The following is a 15,688-nucleotide window of genomic DNA, read 5'->3' on the forward strand; positions in this document are numbered from 1 at the left end:
CACCATGGTGGGAGCAGGGACTACCTGGAGCCAGCCCTGAAGCCACTCAGGAACACCAACACTGTGAGCTGAGCCCCTCAAACCCAGAGCCTCACCTCTTCTCAGTCTGGTCCCCCCAGCATCTGCAAAACCAGCCTTCCCTAGTTGCTGTCTGGTAGACTCCAGCCATGTTTAAGGCCCAGCTCAGACCCTAGAGGACTGCTTCCCACCCCTGCCACTCTTGACATTTGGAGCCACGTAAGTGTTCCTCGTAACAGGCTGTCCTATGCATTGTAGGACGGTTAGCAGCATCCTTCTACCCATTAGATGCCAGTAGTAACTAACCCCCAACATCCAATTTTGATCATCAAAAATGTCTCCAGATATTGCCAAATATCTCCTAGGGAACAAATCACCCATTGCATCCTCCACTCACTGGAGAAAGATTTCCTTTCCCATCTATTCATTCCTGTAATCTATAATATATAAATATCTCCCTTTTATCCTTATTACTTCATCCTATTTCATCCTTTTTCTACCTGTCTCTTTCTACCTGTCTGTCCCAGGGCAGATCTGATGTTCTCCAAGGATACAGAGGCTGTATCCTGAACAGTGTTACATCCCCAGCACGTAGCACAGTGCATGGCACAGAGCAAATGCATAACAAGCCCAGTGGAGTTCAGTGATGGCTTAGTGGATCCCATGACACTTCAGAGAAAAATAGAGATTACCTGACCTAGAGCTGTAACACTTCATTCCATCCCAGATTGGAGTGGACAAACTGGATGGTATGCGCATTTATTGGTTGAGGATAAAAAACTAGACTTTACTTTTTTTGCTGACAGAGATGCTCAAGAAAGTTTGGAGTTAAAAAAAAAAAAAAAGAAAGTTTGGAGTTGTGTTGGGGATTACTTTCAATAAGTTTCTAGTTTGAGATCTTGCTAAACCATACCCATGGGGTCTAAACTGCATATTCCAAGAGAAAAGACAAGAAGGAATACTCCCAAAGCCTCAAGGCATTGATTTACACTTGGTGAAACTCTCCCTAAATATCATCTGACTTTACTTACAATAAGATGTCCTGTGACTCCCCAGTGGATAGACTAACAAGTGAAAACGTGCTTACCCTGAGCCCTGAGGGATTTGGATGAGCCATGGGTTAGAGGCCACTGTGATCAGGGACATGAGGCACTGGAGCTCAGCATCAGGTTCCAAAAAGATGGATGCTGAGTTGTCTCCAATGCTCTAGAGAAGAAAAAAGAAAAAAAAAATTTTTTAAAGGAAAAAACAAGAAAAGTGGATTTACTTTCTGTTGGATAAGCAATACCCTTCCCTCCAGCAAAATCTATGTAAATAACCTTGATGTAGAACACCTCTGAAAGAAATTGATCTTCTAAAAGATAAATTGAGCCTATGAGGAATTTTCTTAAGACTTTAAATGAGCTTAGAGAGCCTGAAGAAAGGATCTCTGCCCCACCCTCTCTAGATTGAGTGTACATGCGTGCGTGTGCGCCTGCACGCATGGACTGTGCCTCTTTTCTTTGGTGGTCATTCGGGTTGCCCTGCCTTTATGCTTGGGACTCAAGAAAGAGGAGTGGGTGATTTCAGTGGGACCAGAGCCAATGGTGGGATTCAAGAGCTGTGTTTCCCCAGGCGTCCTCTGTACACTTAGAGGCCTACACCCCATCCCACCAAGCTCTAGGGCAGCTAAATAGCCCAGGCCCACCCCCCTCCCATTTGGCCTGGCAAAACAATGTCATGCATGGCCCTGTTAGCCTCAGAGCTCCTTTCTCCAGTGGAGCTAAAAACAGCATTCAAGTGAGGAGTGGGAGTAGGCAGGGGGTGGGGCCTGAGCTGTATCCAAGAACTCCCGGGAGACCCCCTTCAGTTAAACCTGTCCATAAAGGTAAGAGCAGGTGTGCTCAGTAAGGATCCTCAGCTCCCAAACAAATACCTTCCCTCTGTCCACTGAGCCTGGAAATCCCCAATGAGAGCTAAGGCTGAGAGGTGATACACCAGGAAGAAGTAATAAATCACCCTCAAAACATTCACTGCAAAGTATGAACCACTCCTCTCTGAGGTCATCTGCCCCCTTCCCCTACCCGTTGACCTCCCTTTTTCAATAAGGGTACCTTCTTATCCTTCAGGCTGGAGGTTCGATGCCTTCCCCTTCAGAGAAGGCTTCCCTGTTCACCCTGCCCTAAGAAAGTCCTCCTGGGAATCATGATCATGACCCCCCACTATGCTGGGGTTTTATCTGTGGTATAAGTATCTCCCCCACTCAACTTTAAACTCCCTGAAGAAGAAGATCATGCCCATCTTGCTCACCTGAGCTAGTCTTATGCCGCATTTCTAGCAGTGCCTGGGGCATAGCAGGCTCTTCATGAATACTGTGAAATTCACTCATTCATTCATTCATTCATCAATAAAGACTTTTCTCCAGAGAAAGTATTCAGATAAATGGCCAGGCATGCCCACAGACCAAACGTGTGACTCCTACTTACAATATAGTCTGTGGCTAACACAAAAATATGGCACTTTTAATATGGTGTGACTTTGTACCCAGAGCCATAACAAATCCCAGGTGACATGGTTTGCTAAAGACAGTTGTTGCAACCAAACAATAAATGTAGATTTCAGAGGAAAATCTATGAGTTCTAGGAAATATGGATGAGAGCCTACTGTCTAGGAAAGGCCAGTTTCAGGGCTTCTGCTGACCTGTAGGATCTCTACCTGAATACGAAGATAAGCAAAAGTATCACCTGAGCGCCTCACACATGATGGAGCTCAACCTAAGAAGAGCTCGTATCTTTTAGGGAGATGTTTGTCCTCTAAGCTCAAGGCTATGAAGTGTAATTTCCACAAGACATATGTAAGTGTCCATTCTTTTATATTTTTTAAGATTTATTTATTTGAGAGAAAGAGCATGTGAATGAGAAAGAGAGAGGGGGAGGGAGGGGCAAAGGGAGAGTAGACTCTGTACTAAGGACAGAACCTGACACAAGGCTCCATGTCATGACTCTAAGATCATGACCTGAGCTGAAACCAAGAGTCGGAGGCTTAACCAATTGAGCCACCCAGGCGCCACTGTAAATGTCCATTCTTAATGCTAAACCTCTGTTAGAATAACCCCAGACTCCACTGAATATGAGAAGAAGGGAAGAAGACATGAAAGATTAAAGGAAAAAGACACCAATAGGTTCTTGAAAGTGTCAATCATGATTGAATTTACCTATTGCTTGGGATAGAACCTGTACCCCCTGCTGCCTTGGGGAGCTAAAATAATAACAGAACTCTGCATTCCCACCCCCACTTCACTGCTCCATAGTCATGTGTCTTGCTTTGGTCCCTCCCTTGGACTAATACACAAGAAGACTGGTCTGAAACATCTGTAAAACCACAGTGTAACCTGGAAATTGAAGGACAGAGCTTAACACATCAATATGAGACAGTCCGTAAGTCATGACTCAGGGACCTAACAAGAGTCCAAACACTAGATCTGCAGTGACCCTACCCCTTGGAAGACGTGTCTAATCAGCCAAATATAAAGAGGGTATCTAAGTTAGCAGCCAGGTAAAACAGTCATAACTATGCCTCCAATGGGAGAACAATTCCAAATAAATCTTAAAGCACATGAAGTTTGAGTCCATCAAACACTAAAGCTCAACAAGTTTCATTAATTTCCTGAAATGTACTTGCTTATTCAAAATCGAACATAAATTCTGTTTGGGTGATCATCTCTTTGAATCCCTAAATCCCACTTTTGATTTTCAATCTCAGACAAGTGAAGGAAGAAAAACAAATTCCTCAACTTTGAACTCCGAATATCCTGGCAACTTTGGGCCCCCCTGAAGGCTTCAGGTGAGATCCTCACTTGCCTTCCTCCAAATCTCCAAGTTCCATGGAAGGTTTCTGGTTGAGAAACTAAATACAGCACACAAACTCCACTGAGGTCTTGGCCAAGAATTTTTTTTTTTTTTTTTTTTTTTTTTTTGGCCAAGAATTTTTGAAATCAGTCACGTCAGACTCTAATAAAGAATTTAGGATTCTTTTTTCCTTTCCTTTTCTTTGTTTAATGTGGCATTGGCATGCAACCTTCCTCAGGTAGATCTCACCAACTGCAAATAAACAAAAGGCATATTTTAAAAAGACTTATTTATTTATTTGAAGGAGAGAGCATGAGCAAGGGGAGGGGCACAGGGAGAGAATCCCGAGCAAGCTCCCCACCAAGCTAGGAGCCTGTTGGTGGGCTCCACCTCACAACCCTGAGATCATGACCTGAACCGAAATCAAGAGTTGGAAGCTCAACCAACTGAGCCACCCAGGTGCCCCAAAAGGCATTTTAAATCTTATTAGTGGATTCCTTTTCTTACTGACAATACAATAAAGTAATGGCCTCTAAATTTAACCATTAATGAGCCTTTCCAGCTTCAAATATGTGTGAAATGTCACAAAGATTTAGATAGGAAAACATCTAACACAAACACAGGGGGACCCGTGAGGCAACTCCAAAGAGTTTCACTGGAAATTTATCTTCTCTCCACCCAGACCTCAACACAACACACCTCTAGCAAAGTGAAGCAACATATTGTTATTAACTGAGGTTTTGACCCTAAACTCCACATTGGGGGAACACTATTTTCCTAAACTATTAGACTTAACTAACCCCCAATTAAAGCAACATAAGGCTGATCCTATCCCACCTAAAATCTTCAACCAAGACACAGATTTTAACTTCTGCATGACAAATACCCCACAACTTAGTGGCTAAAAGTCATTTTCGGGGCACCTGGGTGGCTGAGATGGTCAGGCATCTCTTGACTTCTGCTCAGGTCATGATCTCAGGGTTGTGGGATCAAGCCCCATGTTGGTCTTCACACCCAGCATGGAGATTCTCTCTCTCCCTCTCCTTCTGCCCCTCCTCTCCTCTAAAAACAACAACAGTCATTTTCTTTGGTTCATGATTTGGTCAATCACGAATAGAAGGGATCTTCTCTTCTGGGCTGGAGCCCAGGTTAACACACGGAAGAGGGGAAATTGGGCAAGTAAAAGGAGTAAGGCAAGCCACAAGCTCCTGTGGACAAGTGCCCTCTCCTGAGGTGCAGCAGCTTCTGCCCACGTCTGCCCGGGTCTCTATCAGGTTTGCTGTGACACCCTTTGCCCCCAGCCTCTGTGCTTGCGGAGGACGTCCCCCTGGGTCACCACAGCCACTCGGAGGCCCGGGGGTACCCGGGAGTGACAGCAGGAGCCAAGGCCTGCCTGCTAAGAGTCTGGTCACCCAACAGGTTGGAACATCACCTGGACTCTCACCCCTGCTCAGCTCTCCTCCTCGTCCTATTCCTCTGCTCCCCTATTTGGACCCCCTGGGGGGAACATCCAGAATCATCATGGTCACTTCACATGAACACACATGAAGGAACCCAACCTGAGATACTAGGGGAGTGCCAATAACCACGTCTGGTTTGAGTTTAACCTTATTGGGCCTAAGTTACCTCCAACCAAAGAACAAAAGACTGACCCCGACTATCCTTCCTACCTCTACCCCCAAAAAAATTTGTTTTAACACTTTTTTAAATTTTAAAAGCCAGACTCAGATTGACTGCACTGCAACATAGAAGACCCAGAAGTGTTAGTCCTGTTCCCATCACGTTGCATTGAAGGAACAAGAATGGCCTCACATCGTCAGCATCCTCTTCACTCTGGAGTCCCCACAGAACCTCACAACCACAGACGAGAGGCATCAGTCATCCCATTTTGTCTTAAGCAAGAGTAATAGTCAGAATTTTTTTTTTTTTAGATTTTATTTATGTATTTGAGAGAGAGAGCAGGAGAGCGAGAGAGCATGTGCACAAGCAGGCAGAGTGGCAGGCAAAGGGAGAGGGAGAAGCAAGCTCTGAGCAGGGAGCCTGATGCAGGGCTCGAGCCCAGGACCCTGGGGTCATGACCTCAGCCGAAGGCAGACATTCAACCAACTGAGCCACCCAGGTGCCCCAGTAGTCAAAATATTTAACAACAGCACTGGGACAGGCACTAACCAACAGAACAGGTGGCAGCCTGAAAGAATCGGCATCCCTTGGTTCTCTGATTCTTCTTGGTTATAAAGGGTCTGGCCCTCTATAACCTGTAGCTTACTACTGCCCAAAGATAACATTTTGAACTTCTTTATTACCCCCAGTGCCAGGTCTGTCATCTACTATCTGGGTGTCCTCAGACACATTGTTTCATCCCTTCAGCCTTTGTTTCTTCTTCTGTAAAATAGAATAACAGTGATGCCCTCAATAGGATGGCTATGAGGATCAAATGAGATAGTACATGGAAACCTTAGTGGGAGTAAATTAAAGGGACCTTAAAATGTACAATGGCCCAAACACAAAAGATTGCTTGTTCACATGATAGACCCAGAAGTGTGAACCTGGTTCACTTTGGCCTTACCCCACGTGACAAATCAACAGCTCAGGCTCACTACATCTTGTGGCTCTGGGGCCACATCACCATCTGCATCCAGCTGGCAAAAGGAGGGAGTTGGGAGGATATAAACACCCACTCTTGGAAAGGGCTCAGCCTGGAAGCAACACACATCACTTCCCCTTACAGTGCCATGAAAGGACGTGGCCACATGTCGCCACAAGGGAGTCTGGGAAATATAATTTGGCCATGTGCCTGGTTACACGTCATCCCTCTAGGGGAAGCAGGCCCTGGATTCTGATAGCCAGCTTGCATTCTCTGCCCCAGAGATTAAATGTAAGCAATTGCTCTTACTCTTTTTGTTGGGTAAGCCAGTAGGTATTTGCCAATCATTTGATAGATTCGGTGAAAAAAAGAAAGAATAAAGCAAGTAAATGGATGTTGCAGGGTGGAAACAAGAAGAAACAGGAATAGGGACGAGCGGAGAGAGGAACGTGTAAGGGGGTGGTACACAAAATGCAAGTGGTAGAGGAAGCAGTTCATGTCCACCGCACCAAGAAATGTTAGAGAGAGAGTCTTCCTGGGACTCCTCACCAGGACCCCACGGCAGGCACCCAAGCTTGGCCTTCCAAGTCATGGCCTCCAAATGGTTTGAGAGTCCCCTTACGATCCTCACACTCACAGAGCAGCAGAAAAACCCTCTCTTGCCTTGAACTTCAGGGTGTTGTAAGTCTTCAGGCTGAACCAATTTGCATGTTCAGCTTTGAGTGGGTTAAGGGCCAGAGGAAAAAGCCTGCCACTCTAACTACATCCGAGGAGTGTGCTCAGTTCTCGTGGATGGTAATTAGCATCCCGCTTCTTTACTCTGCCTGTACAGTATTTTCAAATCAATTGCTCAGCATTAGTGATTCTGCTGGGATTGATTTAATAGTCTAATATGAAGTCTCAGCCCTTCTGTACAGGTTAATTACATGTGGTCTTATACATTCTAATTTAAAATACTGCCTTTGCAATTATCATCAGCACTAAAACGGAGCACTAGTAATGAAGCTGGGCTTGAATTTTTTTTCTAGAAGTAATGAATTGAAAAACTGAAATGACTTTTAATTTCTTAGGCGCTTACCATTTCAATATCTCTTCTCCTCGGCGAGAAATATAAATCAGAGTCTCCTCCTTATTGCAGATTGTTATGAAAACAGGCAAGATTGCCCTCAAGGAAGCAGAAGGCTTTGATTTTGAAACAGCCAAGATTTGATTATGTGAATTTTTGACCAACCGAAACTGCACTTCCGGTACCCTAATCCCCCAGTTAGGTATGTATTTACGTGTGAATGCATACCTTTGACAAACGCTTACATGGTGTTTACTGTGTGGCAGGTATTGTTCTAGAACTTTGTAAATATCAACAACTCTATGAGGTACTGTATTAGTTATGGAACAAATTCCCCCAAATGTATCAACTTAAAACAAACATTTAGGGGCGCCTGGGTGGCTCAGTCCAATGGACGTCCAACTCTTGGTTTCTGCTCAGGTCAGGATCTCAGGAGTCGTGAGATCAAGCCCCGAGTCGGGCTCCATGCTCAGCAGAGAGTCTGTCTGAGATCCTCCCCCTGCCCCTCCCCACCATGTTCTCTCCTCTCTCTCTCTCTCTCTCAAATAAGTAAATCTTTCTTTAAAATAAATAAACAAAAACATTTGTCTCACAGTTTCTGTGGGTCAGGATTTGGGGAAAAGCTTAGCTGGGTGGTTCTGGCTCTGGGTCTCTTACAAAGATGGAACTTGGGCTGGAGCTGCTGTCATCTGGGGCCAGAGGATCCACCTCTCCTGTGGCTGCTGGCAGGGCTAAGTTCCCGCCAATGTGGATCTCTCTACAGCCAGCCCGAGTGTCCTGGCTTCATGGCATCTGGCTTCACCTTGAGCAAGTAATCTGAGAATAGGAGAGGCAGAAAGTACACAGATTAGAAAGACAGGGAACAAAGCTGAGGCCGCAGTATCTTTTATAACCTGATATCAAAGTGATCCATGTCACTTCTAGCATATTCTCTTGGTCACCTGGATGACCTTGGTACAGTGTAGGAGGAGATACACAGGGTGTGAGTACTGGTAGGTAGGGATCACTGGGGGCCAGCTGGCTACCACAAGTAGGTGTTATTCTTATTCCTGATTTACAAGTGAGGCACAGATGGGTGAAATCGCTTGTCTGAGGTCACCGTTAATAAATGGCAGAGCCATGATTTGAATCTGGCTTATCCTTCGGCCTCTAGAATCCAAGCTCTGAACAACTACTCACACACAGAATGGTGCACACTCATTTAACACAGGGTTTGAAAACAGCTTCTAGGCCAGCCAACAGCGCTTGTTCTAAACGAATAGTTGATGGAAACCCTTTGCTGAGGATACAAGCTCTAAAGGATTCGCCATCACCAAAAAAACACTCCATGTCCCCTGGCTTCTGTTGTATGAAATTAAATATTCCTATTTGCTAGAAGAAATCCTTTATTTTCTTGGAAAATCAAACAGCCATCACTATCTTTAGAGTCTTTCTAAATATTGTACCTCCCATCGCACCACTAACCCATTTCTTCCTGTTCAACTCTCTGAGGAGATGAGGTCAGCTCTGTGGAAAGACACAACTTGTGCTAAAACCCATTATTAATCACACTCATCTTTCACATCCAAGGGCACACTATCCAGACCCTCCGGGGGTCCCTGATACCAGCTCTGGCATCAGATTCGTGTCTGAACATCTGTGGATCAGAGACCAAGAAGGATTGATCATCAGTGTGTCTTAAAAGGGATTCTGCTGGCCTGTATTCTAGGGACTTAACATATATTATTTCATTTAATTTCCTGTATCCTATAAATGTAATCATGATAATCATAAATCACAGCTGGAAAAGATTGTAAGTTTACTATGCACCAGGCTCTATGCTAAGTGTTTTATATACATTAATTCATTTTATCATCAAACTTGAGAGGAAAATTTGACTATGGTTCACCATATTACAAATAAAGAACTTGAAGCTCATAAAGGTTAAATGACTGGCTCAAAGTCATAGAGAGGTGGGATTCAAACCTGAATGTTTTACTCTAAGAGCCCTCTGCTTTCTAACCCTACCAGGAAGCATAGGGACAGGGACATTAATCGTCCATTTTTATACAAAGCAGCTAAGTGCTACTCCCCACCTACCCTGAGGCCTGTCCTTTCACATCTGAATGGTCTATTTGAGGATTTTTCTAAATAAAGACAATTCCTTTTCTAGAAGAGATTCTGGGGCCAGGTGTTAAGATGCCTTTTTTAACTTTTCTCCACTGAAATAAAGCAATATATCAGGGGGTTAGCAAGTCTTCTTAAAGGACCAGATAATAAATACTTCCAGCTTTACTTCTGGGCCATATGGCCTCTATCACAAATACTCAACTCTGCCATTGTAGCAAAAGCAGTCATGAACAATATGTAAATTAATAAGCATGGCTGTGTTCCAATAAAACTTTATTTATGGACCCGGAAACTTGAATTTCATATAATTTTCTCAAGTAATGAAATATTCTTCTTCTGACTTTCTTTCAACCATTTAAAAATGTAAAATCCATTCTTAGCCCCTGGGTCTTACAAAAACAGATGGCCATAGTTTCTGGGCCTCCACGATTTACAACAGAGGAAGTCAAATTCTCTCAATGAGTTGAGTGACTTGGATTTTATCAAATCAACAAAAAGCCACTTCTTGGGAAACATTGTCTACAGGGTTGTTTTGAACACAAATGTACAGGGATAAAATCAAATGGATGCAATTTCCCACTTTTCTCACTTTCCACATGCTTCCCAAAAGACTGGCCGGGGAAGTCAATAAAGGATGTGATGTGCCCTCAGCAAATCATGCCTTTATGACAGAGACTTCATTTCACATTATCTCTCCTGTTAGATCATAACAGGGGCTGAGCCCTACTCACCTGTATGTCCCCACACTATCCCATTCCAGCCTCTTCCAGAACCTTAACTGTAACCCAGGGGCCATATTGCCCAAACCAGAGACAAAAGCCCAAGGCCTAGCAAGGGTGGTTTGTGGGGGGTTTTTTTCCCCCATTTTGTGGGTTCTGTTATGTGAAAAGTTTAACAAGGATATTGAAGCCAAATCACATTTAGTTGAATATTTAATAAAATATCTTCTTGAAAAAGTAATAAAATTATATAAAATTGGGTCTATACTGGAAAATCCTAGATATAGAACACCATGAATTGCAGCAGGTTTTCAATAAATGTTAAATTAAAAAAGAAAAAAAGAAGAGAGGGAGGAAGGCAGTGGGTGGAGAGGGAGGGAGGATAGAGGAGGGAGAGAGGGAGGGAAGGCAGACAGGCAGGCAGGAAGAAGGAAAAGGCCAAATACAGACTCCTTCCTATTAGGCTTGCCCCTAATGCGTTCAATAATTTATTTAATAGACGACAACTCTCTAGCAAAGTCAATGATTCACTCTACATCATTTCTGAGTAACATACTATTTTCCAGAAATACTATCCTCACTTCTGTTCAACTACCTTTTATAGTAACAAGGGAAATTATTTACATTTGTATGTACTTTTTAAATTTTAAGAATATCAAGATTATGTTCAATCTTTCCACTCACTACATCCAACCACCCTCTGGAACACAGGGTAAGATAACCTGGCTTCCCCATAATACACAGTACAAGTTTCTGTGACAATGGGACCAACCCCACTAGACTCCAGGGGTTGGAGGGCAGAGACAGTCTTATTCACTTTAGCATTCTGGGGACCTGGAACTGAACGGCATTTGATAAATGTCTGTAGAATGAATGAAAAAGCAAATGAGGGAAATGTTTCACCTTAAGAGAATTAAAACCTATTTTCTAACAAGGCAAGAGCACTTGAACAAGGCAAGTGTTCCTGGGAGATAAGAGACACCGGGAGAATCAACAGCAAGAGACAATGGAGAGTGTCGCACATGTCGGGGAGGGTGACACCACAGGGATATTCCCGTGCTTAGAGCAAATGCTCCCTGTAAGAAATGACTTGATGGTAAGCCATCTAAGCTTACCTCTTTGCCTAAAATGAGAAAATTTGTCTTAAACTGCCCTATGCTTAAACACAGGTAAGTTTCAATCAACATTTTCTAGGATAAGGAGAAAAGCAAGGAAGTCCAAATACAACTGTTAGATCCAAATTGGAGCTACTGTCAAAGTTGTGTTTTATTTTGCAAAGACCACCAACATTAAAAACAGCAATCATCACTGTTTCTGAGCGTGTGTCTGGGTTGTTCCTCCAGCTAATATTCATCTCAGCCAGAACGATCTAGTGCTTTTCTGACCTCCTGACCTTGTCTGAGTCTCAATCCATTGCCACCAAATAAATACCAGTCAGAAATGGAAGTGTCATTAGTTTCCCTGTGTGTGGAAATCAGGGCAGTTTTCCAATCGGGGCACCCACAGGGCAAGGAAAGTGACTTTTGTATTAGGGAAGGGACATACTCCTTGGGCAGTTGTTTACTGGCGCACCAGCATAAAGCCTCACCTCACACAACTCAGTCAAACCACCTTGGCAGATGGGATGACCCTACACATGAGGCCATGGGGCAGGCTCTGGTCTCCTCCAGGGCCTGGCTTTGGGAGACAAAGAACAAATGGGGTTACTACTTTTTATATTCACACTTCTCTACAGTTGCTTTTGGGTTTTATTTTGTTTTTATTTTATTTTACCAGCACAGTTTCTTTTATAAGACATAAAGTATATGCTCCTTTCTATCTAGCCTTATAATCTGAGAGAAGTCATTGCTGTTTTCTCATGCAATCTACCATGGGGTAGTTAAGAGATATGGCCAAGACTGGCTGGCTAATCCCCAATCCATTTCCTCTTCTTCCTTGGTGCACAGCCAGCCTACGCTTCCCAGCACCCTCCGCAGTAGGTGTGTCCATGAACGAAGTTCTGACCATGGATTGTGAGTGGAAGCGGTATACACCACCACTTCCAGATGTCACCCATAAAAACCATTCCCCCACTACTATCTTCTTGTAGACAAGCACACTGACTCTGGGAACCATGTGTCAAGATGGCAGAGCCACAAGATGGGAAAGGCCTGGGTTCCTGATGACTTCTTGGATGACAGCCACCTACCCATCATGAACACTATTGCAGACGTCTATTAGTTTACCAAGGCTGCTGTGACAAAGAACTACAAACTGGGTGGCTTCAACAACAGAAATTTATTGTCTCATTCAGTCTCCAGTTCTGGAGGCTAGAGGTCCCAGATTAAGGTGTTGGCAGTGTTGGTTTCTCCTGAGGCTCCCCTCCTTGGCTTGTAGATGGTCCCCTTCTCCCTGTGTCTTCACTTGGTCTTCCTTCTGTGCCTGTGTCTTAATCTCCTTTTCTTACAAAAACATCAGCCATATTGGATTAGTGCCCATCTTCTCAACCTCATTTTAACTTAATCACCTCTTTAAAAACCTTATCTTCAAATACAGTCACGTTCTAAGGTACTGGGTTAGGACTTCGACATATGAATTTTAGGAGGGACACAATTCAGCCCATAACACATAGCCAAGCCCAACATCAATGAGACAGGGAAGTGGACCCCACCTGCCATAGCAAAGATGGGAAAAACAGCAAGATATGAGCAAAATAACATAATCCGCCACCAGCAACGATGATATGGTGCTGTAAGTGCCAAGAGGAAGTATAACATAGTTGGATAAAATTCAGAAATACTTGGCATTCAAACCCCTTGAAAATCTGTCTCCTGATTATCTCTCCTTCCTGACTTCAGCTTTACTAAAGAATAGCATCGAATCCCTGTACAAAAGGTCAGTGACAAGTACAATGTGATATAGTAGAAAGAATATACCCAGATCCCTAGGACCTGCTACTTTCTACATGAGATCCTACTTTCTCTTCCAGCACGAGCCAAAAACCATCTGTGTGATCCTGGGGAAACTGTTTTCTCTCTCAGGATCTATAATCTGATTTCTAAGATGAGGAAACAGACTCTAAGGTCCCTAAGATTCTTTGACCTGGTTTCTTTTCTTTGCAATGTGTGTTCCAGAGAACATTAGTCCCAAGTGATCCCATGCAAATAAATGTTTCCATGAGCAAATCACTTGGAAAATGCTGCCTACAATATCCCTTTCCTAGAATACCAAAGGTTATGAGAAGTCCTGCAATTAAAAAAAAAAAAAAATCCTGTTTTACTTCAACTGTTTCCCAGATGTATTTGGCCTAAGAATTTCTCCTTCTGCCCCTTGTAACATGGCCCAAAGCAAGGAACTAACTCCCTAGGTACACACAGGTTTGGAGAGTTAGATTTGTTAACACCCATGTCCAGCCTCTCCTACCTGCCCCCAGAGAGCATGGTGCTCAGCAAATCCTTGCTTCTAAGCCAGGAATTCCCACAGACTAAGACGTGGTTACCTCTCGCAGGCCCTCTGGGGCCACAGCTCCATCTTCCCTGTTGTCTAAGAGCTCCACAAATAGGGTAACAAGAGCAACCAGGCATCCCATGCGCCCACTGGCTTATGAGGACTCCATGCCCTTATTTCCAACGCTACTCAAAAGACTTTTTGCCCCTCCTTTCTGGAGATTCTCTTCAGTCTCTAACATATTTTCAAAATCTCTTCAGTAATGGCACCTCTTCATCCTTTGCAGGGGAGATCTGAGTTTTGGAAACAGTACATGTCCACTGGAGCCAAGTCTGGTGAATACCTTGGGCGCTGAAGCTGAGAAAGAATGTTTCTGCCTCAGAAATGGAGAGTACGATCCACCTCATCATTCAGTCAGCCTCGTGCTCATCTGGCTCCCAGGCTTCTGGAACAAGAATAGTCGTTCCAAATGAGATTGCCCGTGCATTCCGGAATCTCCACACACCATATGCTGAGCGGTCTGTGGCTCCCTTGAATGGCAAACAATTATGTCCACTTGTTTGTTTTGTTCCTTTATTTGGCCCCTTGTCTGAACAGAGACACAGAATCCAGTGTTTCTTGCATCGTGAGTTCTCGTGGGGCCACTCGTGTTTCTGTTGCCAGCTATTGTTCTGAATTCAGAAGACTATCCCCAAATTGCGCACTCGCATCCCTAATTGAACTGAAGCCATCCTAACACCTCCTCATCTCCCCCTCTCCTCTTATCCCCTGCATAGCATCTCCCTGCCTCTCTCTGGCTTTGATCCCGGGGTAAGGATTGTTTTGTTAACACGATTCCTGTTATTCAGTAGTCAGCTTACGTTTTTTTTTCTTTCCTTCAGATAATATTTAATTGCTTTAACACAACTTTTGCAAGGAGGCAGAGGAGTGTTCTTTGAAGACCCAAATTATCCTCAAAGCTGGTCTCTCAATGTTGCAAAGATTCGTGCTGACTTTTAATAACCAGAACGCAAAACAAAAGAAAGTTTTTCTACCACCTTCTCTGAGAGCATTCGAACTGTGTGGCTATATAACCAAAGATTGTCAGAGCTGGAAGGTCAAGTCAGGGTCATGGATTCTTAATGGGTTCCAAACTTCTTTAGCTATGGGACTCCTTTCAGGCAGAAGCTTCCAGAATCCCAATTATTAAACAAAAGCAGTCAGGGTAGTTTAAATCTTCAGATGGGCTTTAAGTGCTTCCTTGTTTACAGGTCTACCGAAGTATCTGAAGAATCTTCTCCTGGATTTTGATCACAGCTTAAAAAGACAGGCATTTTACTAAACTCAAAAGTGAGGTCCAAGGACATCTGGGTGGCTCAGAGGTTTGGCACCTGCCTTGGGCCCAGGGCGTGATCCTGGAGTCCCAGGATGGAGTCTCACATCAGGCTCCCTGCATGGAGCCTGCTTCTCCCTCTGCCTGTGTCTCTGTCTCTGTCTCTCTCTCTGTCTCTCACGAATAAATAAAATCTTTAAAAAAAAAAAAAAAAAGTAAGGCCCAAACAGAATCAACTAGTACAGCAAAAAACAGAATCTTCACCTCCTTGTTCCTACACTAGGTGTAGCTGTAAAGCCAGCTGTGCATCTGAAGCACTGGGGAGCTGGTTAGAAGCACAGATTCGGAGGCCCCAGCTGCTGAGGATTCTGATGTAGTAGCTCTGGAGTGAGAACTTGGAATCAGCACTTTCTAAAAGTTCCCTGAGTCTCATGGAAACCCAAACTTAGGAACCACAGATTTGTAGTATCCAGTCCTCCATGCCCTGGTATCAAAGGCCAATTGATTCTTCTTAGGAAAAGCAAACCAACCCACAGAAGAGCCTAGATTTGCTTATGATGTGACCATCACTACAAATAATAAATTGGGACTGCTCTAACCAGGCCCAAAAATTAATTAGTGGGTTCA

The 15,688-nt window shown here is 43.9% G+C and overlaps 1 long non-coding RNA gene across 5 annotated transcripts in view; it reads right to left on the reverse strand.

The window, feature by feature from the left end:
• Positions 1 to 15,289, reverse strand: part of LOC140625409 (uncharacterized) — a 73,624-nt gene extending 58,335 nt beyond the window's left edge. The window contains exons 1-3 of one of the 5 annotated variants that reach the window (XR_012024746.1): positions 13,802 to 15,289; positions 8,089 to 8,311; positions 1,106 to 1,224 (exon numbers count right to left, since the gene is read on the reverse strand). This is a non-coding gene — a long non-coding RNA (uncharacterized lncRNA). The remainder of the gene's footprint in view (positions 1 to 1,105; positions 1,225 to 8,088; positions 8,312 to 13,801) is intronic. The other 4 variants (XR_012024750.1, XR_012024747.1, XR_012024748.1 and 1 more) reach the window with 4 other exon arrangements.
• Between the last annotated feature and the right edge of the window lie 399 nt (positions 15,290 to 15,688).

The sequence above is a fragment of the Canis lupus genome, chromosome 36 (genome assembly GCF_048164855.1).
Source record: "Canis lupus baileyi chromosome 36, mCanLup2.hap1, whole genome shotgun sequence".
Taxonomy (NCBI): Eukaryota; Metazoa; Chordata; class Mammalia; order Carnivora; family Canidae; genus Canis; species Canis lupus.